This window comes from Dermacentor silvarum, chromosome 8 (assembly GCF_013339745.2).
Source record: "Dermacentor silvarum isolate Dsil-2018 chromosome 8, BIME_Dsil_1.4, whole genome shotgun sequence".
Classification (NCBI taxonomy): Eukaryota; Metazoa; Arthropoda; class Arachnida; order Ixodida; family Ixodidae; genus Dermacentor; species Dermacentor silvarum.
Window position 1 is genome coordinate 124,713,940 of NC_051161.1, and position 14,801 is coordinate 124,728,740.

The following is a 14,801-nucleotide window of genomic DNA, read 5'->3' on the forward strand; positions in this document are numbered from 1 at the left end:
ACTTTTCTGCATTCAAAGTTAGGCCCTCTGCCTGTGCCCTTTCCGGCGCTTTGAACAGGCGTTCATCATGTTCCTTTTGCGTAGAACCCCACACTAGCACATCGTCAATGTACACACGTGTTCCCGGGAGGTCGTCAAATATCTGGCTCATTGTACGCTGGAAAACTTCGGGTGCAGATGCAATACCGAACGGCAGTCTGAGATACCGATACCGGCCAAACGGCGAACTGAATGTGCAGATTTCTGATGTCTTTTTGTCGAGAGGAATTTGATGAAAACCACTGTTGGCATCGAGTCTGCTGAAATACTTTGCATGCGCTAGATCCCCTTCGATTTCTTCCTGACATGGCAACTGAAAGTGCTCTCTCTTCACCGCCCTATTAATTGCTCGCGGGTCCATGCATACTCTTAAGTCCCCATTTTCTTCCTCACGATAACCAGGGGACTTACCCAGTCTGATGGTTCTTCCACCTTCTCGATGATGTTCGCAGCATTCATCCGGTCAAGTTCTTTCTTAAGTGGCTTCTTGAGGGCGAAAGGTACACGCCGGGTTGGCTCTACCACAGGGACAGCGTCCTCTCGAAGCACCATTTTGTACTCGCACCGCGTCCTGCCAATGCCAGTGAATAACCTCGGGAATGCCTGCTTTAGGCTTCCATATGCCTCGCTGCTGTCCACCGCGTTCACTCTGTTGACCAGACCAAGTTGCTCACTTGCCCCGAGGCCCAGAATGGCTTGCTTCTTCTTTACTATGAAGAACTCAAGTAGCACACGCCGTTTGTCTAACTGCACGGCGAGGCGAACTTTTCCACTGTGTGGTATTTCGCCACCCCCATAATGGCGCAGGATGTTCCTCGTGGGGTACGGCTGCTGCTTAGTTCCGAGCCTTTTGAACAGCGAACGCGGCAACAAGTTAGCCTGCGCTCCCGTATCGACCTTCAGCTGCACATCAGTTCCTTCAATGTTCGTTGTTATAATCCAGTCGCGACTTTCGGGGCCACGCTTACTTTCCGTCGTGCTGATCTCCAGAACGTCGAAGTCACTGTCACTCTCCGCTCCTACGAACACGTCATCAACGGCTGCTCGCTTGCTTGTACAGCAGGCGGCGAAGTGATTACGCTTCGTGCACTTGTTGCATGTCTTGCCGAATGCCGGACACTTCCTTGGCGCGTGCGAGAAGTTGCAGTACCGGCATTTTTGGCGTCCGCGTTTCGCTTGCGTTCGTGAAACAGGTTCAATCTTGTTTTCCTCCATCCACGCTCTATTTTGCGATTCGTCAAGTTCCTCAGCTTTGCAGCATTCTACTGCTGTAACCAGCGTCAGGTCTTTCTTTCGAAGAAGTTTTTCTCGCAGGGAAGTGCTGCAAATGCTATACACGATTTGGTCCCGCAGCATGGAATCTCGCAAATCCCCAAAGTTGCACGTTCTTGCTTTTAGTTGCAGATCCCGAAAGAACTGTTCAAATGGCTCTCCGTGTGCCTGACGACGCGAGCGGAACACATAGCGTTCGTAAGTCTCATTACGCTTAGGCAAGCAGTAGTTTTCAAACGCTTTAACCAACGCGCCGTAGTCATTAGCTTCCTCCGGTGATAGGTTCAGGGTATTAAACACGTCAATAGCTTCTTGACCCGCAACATGCAAAAAAATTGCAGCTTTCTGCTCCTTACTGCGTGGCTTCGTGGGCTCCGTTGCTATCAGGTACAGCTCGATGCGTTGCTTGAATGTCTGCCAGGACGCCGCTGCGTTGTCGCCCACTTGCAGTGGCTTAGGCGGGGGTAGGTCGGTCATGGTCCCGTGAGCGAGCTACACTTCTGACACCATGTATCGAGCGTAATGCACACAGTGATCACCACAAGAAGCGTTTATTGAAGACACGGGAACGCATATATAGCCGCCCTTGCGCACAGCGTTGCTCTCCTTGTTCGCCCAGTGTTGCTGCCTTGGCTGGCCGTTGCAGGAACCATCTTTTTTCCTTATAAGAACCACTGGAAAGGTCAGTGAAATGTCTGACGGTCGAATGGCATTTAGTCATAGCATGGCGTCAACCTGCTATGTAATAATGCACTACTATGTGGCCGAAACACGACATGGTCGTTGACGGCGCGGTGAGTTGGAGCCAGTATCGATGTAGTGACGAACAGTTGAGGTACACGCAAGGGCAGGCTGACCGACGTCAAAAGAGGTGCGGAATTGGGACAGCAGATGGAGAAGCTCGTAGTCTTGAAGAAGAGTGCGTCCGTCAGAAAAATATGAACTGAATAGGTCGTTTGCTGATGAGTCAGAAAAGTTGAGGGCACTAAGCGGGTCGAGGTCAGCGGCAGATGACTCATTCGGAACGTTGAAAATTTTGAACGTTCCGAAAATCTAAGACATTTACCTCGAGGCAGCTTCCTTCCAGTAGTCCCGGATAATGTGGTTGAGAGTGGCGACTCTGCTACTCGCAATGCCGAAACTAAACTGGCCTCCGAAGTCACTACGTAGCCGGACCAAAATGCTCGTTCCTTCGCCGAAGCGACTCGGCAGCAGGACGCCGGTCGCCAACAGGACGCCGCTCACCAAGCACACCTGAAGAACTGTCGCCGACTCGTAAATCATGCGTCTTTCGCTGCAGCGGACAGTGAGTTCACGAAGCAAACATGCGACACTTTCTGCGAAGACACGTTTCACTTACGTCGTCTAACGAATCCTATGAATTGCTCGAGTATATAAGTTTCCCTTATAGGGTTGAGTATGGATTGCGCTGGCGGCGCGCAGGCACATTGCTGGTGAGATCGTGGTAACCTTCCTAAATAAGCGGCACAGCTTTATATCAATAACCGACGAAGCAGCACCGGTGCCCACTACCGCAAAGTACAAAAACCATCCACAAGAAATTCAATGAGGTTGATCGTAGACATTCGAGGGCTTGATTTTCTTGATTACGAGGCAGTTCATCCCTTCGGAGCAGTGCAATCTGCTTTTCAGCGTCTGCAGGGCAGGGACGACTGCGCATAGGTGACAGATGGGGACGTTGGGATGATGGAGATCAGCGACTCGCCGAAGGCTGGCGCTATGGGGAAGAGAATTCTTGTGGCTAAGCGGGTGGGCTGCGAAGTCATTCAGATCCGTCAGCAGTCGGTTGCATGGCTTCTGTGTGAACGGGGAGACAGTGGCGAAAGAAACGTGTAACATGTCCCAGATAACCACAAGAATACCATATCGGACAGTTGTCTGCCGTGCGCTATTAATTGGTAAATATTTGGGCTGGTCGACCAAATGGGAATGGCTGTTAGTGAAATGGTGATTGTGAGTAAGGAAACGACGTTTGTAGGGCCAACCTCGCATGGTCATCCGCGCACGCCAAGGGCTCAGCCTCCAGAGGTGGTGGACGAGTGAAGGACAGAGCATCAGTGTCCTGGTCTTGTATTACTAGTACGGCTGGGATCCGATGCTGCGATTGTTCTAGCTCGGTAAGCAAAACAGCTAGCTGGCCGTTGACCTCCTCACGCACTAATGCATTTTTCTGGGCCCACAGAGTATTTTGATCAGCGCGGAGAGTCAAGGCGGCGACAGAGTCGTCTTGTGTCAGATAGTGGCGCGTTAGGGCGCGTTTTCTGGGCAATTCGTCAGAACTCTGGTATAAACTGACCATGCTCTTCTGCGACGGTTGGTGTGTCTTTAGGTAAAAACATTTCGAATGCCACATCGTCAATTCCTTTAAGAATTTGCTTGACCTTATTCGCCTTGCTACAACATGCCCTCATTTCCTTGTTCCTCATTACAACGTAAATAAGTTTGTGTGCGTAAATTTACCTCTTACTAATAATAAAACGGCCGAACATTGCTAGAGTTGGCTGGAGCTCTAAGGTGAAGTCGTGTGGATACTATTCTGCTACCAAAAGTAATTTTATCTTTGCTAAACAAACTATTCTGTTAAAGGCTGAATAAAGTGGCGTTCGGATAACCATATCAGATGTGCATCATGAAGTGTTTACCATTTTACGATCGTTGTGGTGTGTTGTTTTTCTTTTCAGATATGACATTGCCGCGCATCTGATATTACGAGTGTAATGTTTTGTTTAAATTCATGAACCCGCACCATCTTCTACAGATATGGTTTCAATAAAAAAGAAACATTTGCCCGCTTGTAAGAAAAATGTGCATAAAGTGCAAGCTTCGAAAAAAAAACTATTTTGTTGGAAGCATTGGCATGGATGCATAGTTTCGCTCATAGCAGTGCACAGCAATGCGTGTGCGCACGTGAAGAAATGCGTAAGCAGTAGCTGCGCACGTAAGTGACTCTCCTGGGCGAAGACTCTTTTCGCATTCCGTAGAAGTAAGATCGCATGACAGTGAAGTTAATAACCTTTTTCTGTCGTCAAAGCCGAAAAATATAACGCCCTTACTTACCATACTTCAGACAAATGTGCATATGAAAATGCAAAATAAATACAGACAGATCTGATGACATTGTAGTTAGCTTTCGTGTTAATATACTGTTAGAATTTCATGTCTAAAATTTTTATTTTGCTATGCCTCAAAGGTCTGTATTCATGAAGTTTTCCCGTCGCAAGTTCGTTTAGGATGCACATTGGCTGGAATTTTCTCTTACGCACGGCCGCTCCGCCACCGCGAGGCGGAGGGGCGTCGCGGAGATCATACTCCGCATCCGCGAATAGAGTATAAATATCAACACTGAGTTCATGATGCTTCAAGTGGACTTGAAGTCGTCATTGAGGTACGTCTGTTCTTTATTAGCCGTTCCAGCGAATGTTGAATCCGTTCCAGTGTACTTGAAGGATAGTATACTACATTGCCATTTGCGCCTAAAGAGCTAAAGGGCCTCAGTAAACAGTCAGACTACTAATTTTGTAGTGACGCAGCATTCTTCGAAATTCAATAGGCAAGAATTGCTCGAAAGTAAAATTTCTGCCAAATCCTAATGCTGGACGTAGCCGGCTACCCAAGGTAGCCGGCTATAGGGGGCCAGTTGATAATGAAAAATTCAGTGAATTGCGCGTCAGTTTCTTTAACAGAGCGACAAGCGCGTATACTATGTCATCTATGGGGTGTACTAGATGTTACCTTGATTCAATAAACTTTTGATATATTGTTATACACCTGTATCCACATCCGCAGATTAACATTATGTTGGTATTTGATGGGAAATCTCTTGGAGCTTCTGAGATATTTTTAATTTATAGAAATTTATTTCAGAATACCGTGTTCTGTTACATAAGCTTTTTAAATGGAATAAATTCATGTTACCGAGGCTGTAGTACCTGTAGCACTTGATGGTAGTCTTATAAGATAATTGCTAAAGAGTTTACAAGAACTACCACACTTCTCTGCAATTACCAAATTGAGACGTGTCTCGGACGCCCATGTTTAAGATTTGTTTGAACAGCAAGAAATAAGGTGCACGCTGAGCAGGCTTAACTTCGATTGCACGTCTTCATCAGGGTAAAGCCACTAAAGCAGGCGCATTACTTTAGGACCATTGTACCAAAACGCAACGTATGGCTTCAAGCAATTTTTGGATTTCTGCAGACTCACCTGGACTTGCTAATATTTAAGAATCCTTCTTATGTTCTGAATGCGTTTAGTGCTGTATAATACTTGGAGAAACATAACGCGATGATATTCCTCGCGTTTAGTAGTGAAGTGGAAGACTTATACTACTCTACGCCGTATTCACGTCCCCTGCATTGTGTAAGATGTTGTGTCCAAGATGAAAGTAATATACCGTTTATTGTTGAGAGGGATCGAACCTCGGGTGCAAGCGTAAGCGAAGTTCTTCATTCCTACAAAACGTCTACACTGATCGGTTGGAAATGTAAAATTTCTCCCAAATATTACGGCAGAGCACACGTCACGATGGCTATAGATGGTAGTGCAATTAGTATTAGATCAATGTAGCGACACAGGATATTTCGGAAGTTACGTTTATTTAACAATTGTAGTTGTCATTCTGAGGCTCCCGTTATTTCGGCTATGTGCGACATGCCCCGGTATCGCCGCATATTGCTACGGCATTCGCATGCCAAGGTGGCCCGTGTCCAAGGCGGCTTGACTAGAACTGTACGACACCGACACAGTGACAACGATAGAATCAAGAATGAATGACATCGATGAAAAGACAAAGCCGACCTGATGATGGCGGCATGACAACAATGTGGCGACGATTCTTAAATAATGCCGACAGTATAAAGACAGCGTTAGAACGTATACACCAGGAGAGTGTGAGGCGACGAGTGTATGACAATATCGTGATGACGACGGTATTGCAACAGATGCGCGATAGCGTTGGTCTCATGAAGGCGAAATGATGACTATCGCATGGAAACGGCGGCATAATCACGATTAAATGACACCCGTTTGACTACGATAGAATAAGGAAGAGTAAATGACGTCGATGGTAGAATAAGAGAGTATAACCCCAATGAAGTGACGTTACTGAAGTGATGGCGTGGGTAAAAGGACAGCGTATCGACACCGGCATGACAGTAATGGTATCATTAGGACCGTGTGGTGACAATGGCGTAATGACGGCATGATGACAGCCGGCTGTCGAAATTAGAGTGGCGACGAGGGAACGACCGCGAGAGCATCACAATGACGTAATGACAACGATGGCATTTTTCCAGGACCACACACCCAGTAATCCAAGCTGCTAGACCACTTGGACAACTGAGTCAGCGTAAGCGGATAGATAGATAGATAGATAGATAGATAGATAGATAGATAGATAGATAGATGGGCTCAAAACGGCTCTATTGTCAAATAGTGCTAATTGTAATAAAAGCAGAAGATTTTTGTTCTATCTCAACACAAGCATAATTATAGCTTAGGTGTAGGCTTTGTAGATTTGTACGTTGAGTGGGCTGGTTGACAATTATCCCTTTCACAAAGCATAGGTGTAGAAACGGCGTCACGTAACCGAGAACATTGGCTCAGATGGAAGACATTTCTGCATTATTGTACGCAAATGATGAACATGTCGAAATCCAAGTTTGAAGAAAAAGTGACCAAGGAGACGTGCATACAGCAACGCTAACCTAAGAGAATTAATTATTATTTATCGTTAATTCTCATTGCGCTATCTTAATCACAGTTCAGGTGCAGCGCTAGTTCTTTGTGCAGCTGCAGGTCAATTAAAGTATGAGCATGAGCCACAAATTACGAAGAGGACCTAATAATTAGCTGGGATAAGTACCCATAAAATTGAGGTTCAACAGTGTGAGTGATTGAGCTGGTACGTATTCCATGGTGAGCGCGCAGGAACGGCGTATATCAAACGTACACTAGCGCTTGCGCCTGTCTGATGTCGTTTTCGTCCGTCTTTTCTGCGAGCAAAACAGAAAGTTTGAAGTGACAAGCTCTAGAAGTCGACTACGCTGAAAACGTTCGTTTGAAATACGTGAAATTAGATATCCCTTCCCACATTCGGAGAGTAGTCTGCGAGTTTGGCTAATATTCTACACATGACAACGGCGGCTCCAGCTACTATTCGATATGTGCACCACAGAAGCATGAATGCCTGTACATTTATTCCTGTAAAGCGATGCTGCAATATCAGTAGACCAACGCAAAGGTGTTACGTTAAGGGAAGCTCATGACCTTCTTGTGCCACATTCAGCGCAATAAGGCGTTGAGGAAAGCTGCGTTGACCATGCTTATCCGATAATAACGTTTCAAACTGAGCAAGTAACTTAGCGCAATAAGAAACACAAACACAAGAAAGGGAGACAAAGACAAGCGCTTCAAAGGCTTGATAAACACGTGGTGGTCTTGATTTAAATGTGGAAACAATACAAGTGTGCACAATCTCATTCTGCACATTAGTCTCAGCAGCGGAGTGAGGGCCGTGTTTACAGGGTGGGCTTTTGCGTACGAAGCAGAGAAGCCATGAAGAATCTTAACATATGTGCCTTTTCTTTGCAACCTGCTTCGTCAACTGTCCCAGTGAAGCAGGGAGAGGCCTTCGTCCTGGAGTGGTCATAAATATAGCTTCTGCTGATGATGATAGAGCCGAATGTAAACAGAGACCTAAAACTCATCCAATATATATCACATTTCTGAAAAAACCAAAATACTCCACTTTAACTATACTAACTATATACTTTAACAATATTAAAGTATACTTTAACTATATTTACAGGGTGGTTTTTTGCGCACGAAGCAGTGAAGCCATGAAGAATCTTTACATGTGTGCCTTTTTTCTTGCAACCTGTTGGATCAGCTGTCACGGCGAAGGTAAGCATTGGTTTTCGTTTATGCAGGCATTATGAAATTTTCAAGGATCGTGTCACTTCGATTTGTAAAAGAGAGCAGCATTCCAGAAAATATTGAGCCGGTAATATTCCTGCCGGCCACCTTGAGAAGTGGTTTGGTAACTTGTTCAAAGTGTATTTATTCAGCAGGCGACATGCCTTTATTAGTCAGCACGTTTCATCTGATCTAAAATTGGTAAAATTGGCTGATTTACACGTTTAATTTACTTTCTTGAACTTTACTAGCTTATCTATAGTGCTGCCATCGTGACTTGAATGTACCTTTCTTCTCATTACGGCAAGTTTATGTAGCAACTCACACTTTATCAAGGCACAATCTTCATGTAGAGTGATACACACTTTTTTAAGCGAAGCTTGTTATAAGGCACATATTTCGATGGCGTCCGCGTACGCGAAAAAACTGTCATCATTAGCATTGGCTCCAGCGTCGTCGTCTTTTTCTGCAGCTGGCTTCTTGGCGCTCCTCAGTTTGCGCTCATGCTCGTGCTCGGCACGCCCTCATGCCACTGCTTGCACGTTCGTCGGCGTCGTCTTCTTCCACAGCTGTCTAGTTGCCGCTAATCATTCCGGCGTAGAATTTCCCTTGACTTCTGTCGGCGTAATGGGGAGGCCGCGTTTACGGGGGTATAAGCCATTGCTTAATGGGGTATGAGCCATTCATTGTCTTACTTTAATTTCGAAGCAATTTAATTTCCATGAATCGCAAGCGGCGATGGCGGGCCAATGCTGCTAACTACACCGCCCAGCAAACTCGACACATTGAACGCAAGCTACAACGGCGGACTTCGGGCATACCGCCAGTGTCGTCCTTCTCTCCGTAGCAGCGGTCGCATTATGATTAGTTTAGGTGCCTCCAGGACAAGATTCGCTTACCCCAATTTTTCGGTAGGGGACTGCTTGTTTCTTTTTTTCCAAATGGCGACCTGATGCTTGTTAACTATTTTGGTAATCTCGTACGTGCACCATGAAGTAGTCCGCCGCGCTTGTTGGCGTTAAGGTGCTAATGTCAACGAAACTCTATAAAAGAGTATTTATGGACAGTGCGAGAGAATGGGGCAAGAGAAGACTATACGGGTGCAGACTAACTGCAAAATATGCCTAAAATATAGATATATGTAAGGTAAATTCATATACGTGCTGAGAGGAGGAGGAGGAGGAGGAGGAAAAACTATATTTTCGTCAGATGTAGAGTTACTTGAATTACTGGATTCCTGCTTCTGGTAGGCGGTGTGAGGTGGCCGTAAGCCCTTGACTTTCGGCGACCTCCAAAGCCCAGTTGATGATCCGCAGCTGGACCGCGGAATCCGAGCTGGACAGCGCTACCTCCCAGTTCGAAGTGTTATTGAGTTGAATGGTGGTGGTAACATTTATTTAGGTCCGGAAGAATCTTCACCCCGTTTTTATAGGGGCCAGACTGCGGGCCGCTCCCACGTTGGGACGGGAAGGCCAAGGCTCACCGCCGCATCGTGGGCCTTCTGGACAGCCCGGAGTTGATTTATTGGATGAAAATCAAAATTACGAGTTGAAGACAACGTGTGTTCCAAGTTATGCGAAATACATGTGGACATGAGAGCTTTTGAACTACGGAAGAAAGCTGCTCACTTCTGTTCAGCACCATCATAGCATGAAGTGAAATGTAAATTTCCTTTCAACTACGTTGCCGCCATCAGTCTACGTGGCTTATTGCGAATGACGCGTGAAATATTGCTCCATTTGGAAGCTGTATAAAGTGTAGTAGTTCACTCACTGTAATGTTTTGTGACTGAACCAGGCGATCGTGCCTTGGCCGCGAAGGCTGTGGTTAATATGCACGATACAATTAACATAAGACGTTTCTTGCATCTTTATGCGTGCTATAATGCATAAACACCCTTATCTTGATGCATGCACTTTCTGGGGGTCATCTACGTTTATTTGTATGTAAACATTTTCCCCACAACCTGGTTCACTGGGTAGTTCATGGTCGAATGGGCATCGCATCGGGCTGATGTGAGGGAACCGGGTTTGGAACAACTTGCGTCACTGAGTGCTGTTGCGAAAGCCCGAGGACCGAGCGGCCACGAATGTTCCATAGATGGTGCCATGCCATGTGCCGAGAGGAGGAGACATCCAGGGAGATCAGAAAATGGTTTTATATACACATTTACATGTGGAATTTTACAAGAACGGCTCCATGATATTGGAGCCGTCTACATGCTCTAACATATTTGCATGTTCTAGCGTTTACATCTCCGAGCGTCCTCACAACACTCAAGTCTCGTTCTTTTATCCCTTTCGTTTCCCTCTTTCACTCGATGAGGGAATACACCTTAGTTCTTCTTTAGCCAATGACAATATTCGACCAGTTCGCCATATCCCACCCATGATGTGTCATGGTTTCCCACCGGGCTCCGCCTCCAATCTTGCCTGATCGCCTCGCACACAGGCAACGGTTGACACCTTGGGAACCAAACGTTGATGTCGTTCCCACGGCAACGCTTGACGCTGGCTCCTTGCAAGAATTAGCCGCCTCTCCGTGGCGGTCAGTTCGCGGAAGCCACCATATACCCAGGCAGGGCGGTGGCTGTTGCCTCGGAAGTGGCTCCAGGTTGGCGCGTCACAGTCGGCGCCGGGCCTTGTCATAGTGCGGGCGGGCGCTGGTGCTTCACGAAACACACCAAGAGCGACGTTGCCGTTTTAGCTACGCACGAGGCCAATGATCCATTGAAGTCTGAGGACTAATTGCTCATCCATCAGTTCCAGGTGACTGACTGACACTCCTTAGCCGCGTTTACATGAATGCGACAGTAGCGCATCACATTTCCTAGCGCGTCACGGGTAATGCGATGCGCCAGTGTTACACGCAGCGAATCCCCCCTGGTGCAAAGGTAGCGGTGTCGCACATCGAAGGCAAACCAGCGCTTGCAGACGCATCCGGCGTCTAGCCACGCCGCAGCTTGCGAGCGCAGCAGATCGACACCAAATTCCTTGTTAATGCGATGCGATCGCGTTTACATGCACTGCGAAAGTCGACTTACTCGTCTCAATACAACCCTGTCTGACGCATTAATGCGAAGCGCTTTCCTAGCGCATTATCCTCGTTTACATGGATGCGATGCGCTAGAAAGTTAATGTGATGCGATGCGATGCGGCAGTTGTCGCGTTCACGCAAACGCGGCTCTTGGCCGCGAGAAACGACAAGCGTGAAGAGCACAGGATATGTTCACGTCTGTCGATTAGGCCTCCTTTGTCCCGAAGGAGCGCCAGACACGACAGTGCATATGTGACGCGTCTCAACGAATCTCTTTCACGCCGACCTGGGTACCTGTATATGAGAGATTGGATAGATACCACTGTTCAACGAAACTCTTTGACGCCGACTTGGAACACTCGGTATCTGCCACTCGGTCAGTGCTTGTCTTCGCTGAACGAAGGAAAGAGTGGAGAAGGAAAGGTAGGGAGGTTAACCAGTTTAGCACAATCGGTTTGCTATCCTACACATGGGAGCGAGACTTGGGTCACTGGACCAGTAGGTGTGCACAGTAGGACTTGGGCCAGTGGGTGTGTCGTTGTCGTCAACTTGAGTAACTATGTGTATGCGACGGGAAATGTACCACTCTACAATGACGAAAGAGATCTTTCAAATTTCTGGGCGATATCGAGCCCACGTCACAAGGGTTCCTGAAGGACAGCAACCTGACGCTCATCAGGGTGCGGCACAAGTGCACTAGTTATGTGTCATTTTTCAATGAACGTCCTTCACGCCGACGCTTTAGCGAGCTGCACCAAAGAGATGGGCAAAACGGCTCACTTCAGTGAGCGGCTCGGAACGGCTCAGCTCACTGAAATGAACCGGTTCACTTGAATGGTTCACCGGTTCACGTAAACCTGTAACCTGTGTTATGCATATTATATAGTTATGTGGCTTTGAAAAAAAACGATATATGCTTAATTTAATAACCGTGTTATTGGTATGTTTAGCTATGTTTAGAGAATATTTTTACATATATTAAAAGCGTGAATTTTTTGTCGTAATGAAGCTTTCTTTTCTGATATTGGGGATAAAATGCTCATGATACTGTGACAGGCAGAATGCGACGTACTTTTTTTCAGAAAAAAAATACGTAACTTCATCGTCATTACAGAAGCTTGTCTGTTTTTGAGGATACTTTAAAATCTACTTTTGTCAAACTAAGAACACAAAATGATTGTACATTATGTTTCAACTTTATTCATTATTCACATACGTACGTTCATTAATATGAGTAAGCTGTAACGCCATGCAAAATGAATGTAGAAATCATTTCTTGAAGTACAATACAAAAATCATACGAAAGACCCACAAAACTGCCGCACGTACATTTCGTTTTTTTTTCTCTTGAGTACACGCGCGATACTGGCGATCATGCCATCATACACCAGGACAAAAAAAGAAAAAAAAAAGAAATGAAGTTCTATTACAACACAACAGATCATTGGCCTTGTTGTATTGACGTGCTAATGATACACGCTCAGAAAATGCACTGACGTGGATGTCATGGGCGACATTTTCATGACTACACTATTAGCACAATGAAGATCAGGACGTAAACTGTACGTTCGGCTCTTGTCGTTAAAGCGCCCCTAAGCCACCCAGAGGTCGAAATTTAGTTCTAGTGTTGCAGTTGTGCACGAGTGTACAACGAACACGTAGCCACGGGAATTTTTCGAAATGGTGCCGTAATAGCGGAGTTACACGGGTTTGATGACCGAAAAACAGCCCTCGGTCGTGTCGCTCTTTCCTTCGCTACACTCCTCATCGGCTGGTCTCCCCTCCTCGCCGAGTGCTTCTCGAAAGGTCACGTGACATATGTCATCGCCAACGCGCTTCTCAAAACACTGCATACTTCCGGTCACGTCCACGCTAGCGGCACATTACCGACGGGGAGCCGTCCGCCAGTGCCGTCTAACGTCTGCCGTGCGAGAGGTGTCCTAAGTAGACGGCAGTTCGGCCGACGCCCCCACCCGCTGCACCATCAATGGCCCAATCGACGACCGCGAACGTGCGCGCCTCCGCGACCGGCAACGAAAACATCAGCTGCAGCCGGGGGATGACGGGCTCGGCTGTGCTCGCATCGCAGCCGACGGCGCCGCTAATATCAGCGTATTTTCTTCTTTGTGTACAAGTATTGCGAAGAGCGATAACAACGATAAGAAAATATTGCGGCTTGTGATCGTCGGTATATCATTTCAAAGCGCCGTCCGTTTTAGCTTTGAAAGGAACCAGAAAAGGCCTAGTGACGATATCGGCGCCCTCGAGCAATCAGCGGCGGTGATCTGCCGCACAAATGAGTCCCGGTCTCATCCTCTCTACGTACGGCAAGGAAATCTCGCCGTTTGCGAGCAAGAACCCCTTTCGAATGGCGGTCCGCGAATGGCAAACGGCGTGCGATGAGTTACCGTGCCGGTAACGTGGACTCAGCGCTTCTCGGCTACCCGGGGCCGCCAGGGGGCCGGAAGGTGCGGACGTTGTGTCGCGTCGGCTCGTCCGAATGTCTGCTTTTGTGGCGGTAGAAGTCAATGGACACTTGATTTGGTGGTGGAATCGTGTTCCCGAAGTTTCGAGGAAACCCGTGGATACAAGACTTCAGGGTGTGAGTGCATTTTTGAGGATTTTATCGTCGTTTTCGTGCTGACGCGTTGTGCGTTCCGCTAGGCTCTTTAAGCTGGCGACGCCACGATGGAGATATGGATGGGATCACGATGTGAGATTACTGTGGAAGGTACTGACATCGAGCCGAATGAGATGAAGAAAGGATGGGTCGTCAAACTTAAAAAGTGTGTCGAAAAGCGCCGAGGCTTGAAGTTCCAAGACGGCGTCGCACAGCGGAGGTGGGGAGGAACCGGCTGCAAGGTGGCTGGAGCCGAAAACAGTGGCGGCGTTTCGCTCGTACAAGCAAGTGGGAAGGAAGATAGCTGAACGATCTGTGGCATCGCGTCTCCCGAAGCTCCCGGACGACGGATGGAAAGTGATTATCAGACCAAAAGGGGTCTAGCAGTGATCAAAAACACTTCACAACCGATACTCGGCGTAGCTGTGCGTCGTGCCGCGTCCCTTGAGTGGAAGAAGACAAAGTCTGATCTTTTCGTGAACGACAAACAAGGCACGATCTTTCCATACCTGAACTTTGAGTGCGCGGGGAGGTCATGAGTATCAAAACTATAAAGATCGAAGATAAGGACCATGAGGTGACCGCATACATGGTGGCACCTGAAAACTGTGTGGAAAAGGGGTCGTGCATGGAATGGACATACGCATGACCGAGGAGACGATAATGGATGGTTTCGGACGGTCACGAACAGAACCCAGAGATTCTTGGGATCAGAAGAATGGGCCGATCTACACGGTCGTCATCACCTCGCGGAAGAGAGGTGCCGCGTACGCTCGTGTGTTTCGGCATGCTCATGAAGTGCTTCCTGTCAAGGAAACGCTACGAAGTGTGCTATCGGTGCAGCGAACTGGCCACAGATCGGACGTTTGCAACAGTCCAGAAGCCAAGTGCCGCGGGT